This window comes from Athene cunicularia, unplaced genomic scaffold (genome assembly GCF_003259725.1).
Source record: "Athene cunicularia isolate RWA unplaced genomic scaffold, athCun1 SCF_26, whole genome shotgun sequence".
Taxonomy (NCBI): domain Eukaryota; kingdom Metazoa; phylum Chordata; class Aves; order Strigiformes; family Strigidae; genus Athene; species Athene cunicularia.
The window spans coordinates 32436-34637 of record NW_020799333.1 but is presented as its reverse complement, the minus strand read 5'-3'; positions in this window follow the sequence as shown (position 1 = coordinate 34637).

The following is a 2202-nucleotide window of genomic DNA, read 5'->3' as shown; positions in this document are numbered from 1 at the left end:
GAGGGATCTGGGGGAGTTGGGAAGGGTCAGGGGGAGGCTCATGGTTGGACTGGAAGAGCTTCAAGGTCTTTTCCAACCAAGATGCATAAAAACCTAAAGACAGTACTTAGGACTACAAGTAGCTCCCAGGTCATCACAGACCAAGAAGCCAAAGCTACAAATTTTGTGGTGAAAGACGAAAAAAAGATTTATGCATAGTATGAGACACAGACGGATAAGGGTAGGAGAGAGGCGCAGGAGAGCAGAAGACAGCATTGAGCCCAAAGGAAGGTGACCTGTCAGAGTACCATGTCTGAGGACACTATCAGTGCTTTGTGACTGGAAACACTCAACAGACTTAAGATGGGTTTGCCTGAGTTGTGGTGCTGCCAAAAATCCTGTAACAATTTGGACAGACGAGTTTCAGTTCCCTCTCTGCAAATACAGGCTGGGAGTTTCTTGCCGCACGGACACTTCAGGTCTCCTCTACTGTTTGCTGCAGCCGTCTGCCATCACTCAGCCCTGCTGCGACCGCTTCAAACGTTTTTGTGGGAATGAACCCATGTACTTGAGCAGAAGTCAATGTCACAGGACCGTGACTCACCATCAGGGGCAATAAAGCTGTGTAACACACGAACGTGAGCAACTGCAGTGAAGCAAAAGCAGAAGCTAGATGGCAGTGTTGGCACAGGCTCTGGGGCACAGGCAAGCTACTGCTGGTATTTCACACAGTGGGCTCCAACTGTGGCTCCTCTATTGACAGGAATCAGTTCTGGACCTCCTTTCTCATCAGCTGAAGAGAAAATGCTTTAGCACCTCTGAAACTTCAGCCTCAAAGGAGGTACTCAGAGTTCACGGGGGAGAGCAAGAGCCAAAAAGACTCAAGAGTTCCCAAAGCAGAAAGAACATACCCTTTTCTTTAATAGTAAAAAGGTGGTTTTCCCCTCTAAGTCCCGTTTCTGCATGTCAGTAGACTTGTCTGATTCCACCAAAGGAGCTTGTCACTAAGAGGAATTTGCCATTTTGAAATGGCTCTTTACATGCAAGTGAGATCAAAAGAGAGGTGGAGGGCTCTGTCACAGATACTGGAAGAGATGAATGGTTAAAATGAGAAAGACCTTCAAAGACCATGTGTTGCCCCAAGCAGCCTGTAATGAATTTTCTTGTGGTTCACTGACCCTGGTTTGCTTTTAACGGTTCATTTGGCAAGTTGTTGCTGCAGCAATTTCTAATAACAATGTCACAAGAATCTTTTAACCAGGTACAGCTTTGTGACTATACAGGGCTGCTCTGAAAGTGAATTTTGGACTTGGTAAGATGGAAAAACATCTGCAGTAAGTTCCTTTAGTTCCTTCCTCCGTGGTGCACATCACACAGAGGAACAAGAGGACAACAGCCACTCCAAGGAAAAGCAGAAGTAGTTTTCTTCCACCCAGATGAGGATTATTTTGAAACTGTAACAGCAGCTGAGGGCACAACATTGCCAGAAGACATGGATAGCATTTACTTCCTTCACGCTTTGGGCGTAACTGATCATAGCCAATACAATATATTTCTTCCCAACCTACTAGTTCTTTGGTAGAGGTATTTTCCCAGCCCTCTATTCCAAATGATATTATATATTATTCTATATAATGATATATATGTATATATATAATGATATATATGAATTATATATCATTATATGATATATAATGATGACTCTATCCTTGTGCTGTGCTGATTCAAGTAGAAAGCTAAACAAAATTACTAAAATAATGAAGCAATGAACCGTAATTGACTATATATATATATTATTTTTCATCATGAATCAAAAGGTCGGTGACTGCAATAAAGCTCAAAAGAAAAAAATATTTAAACCCAACCTACTGAAATAATTTGCTAGCTATGCATCTTGATAACCATACCTTATCTTTATTTCATCATCTGCAGTCATCCTGCTGTCACTCCACCTTTCTGTAGAGCCTCTCAGGCACAGGAGAACACACAATGTCTTCTGTGTCATCAGATGTAGCTGTGGGTGGACAAGACATTTCACAGCAGGTAGGAATGCCTAATGCAAGAAGAAATTTGTAGTGCAGGAAAAGGGAAAGGAACTGAAAAGGAGACTTCCCCTAGGAGATTAAATCCCAGGTCCATACAAACAACTCACCATGACTTGGGGCCAATAATCCTACCAAAGTCAATAAAAGCATGCAGTTTCAAAAAAAAAAAAAAAAAAAA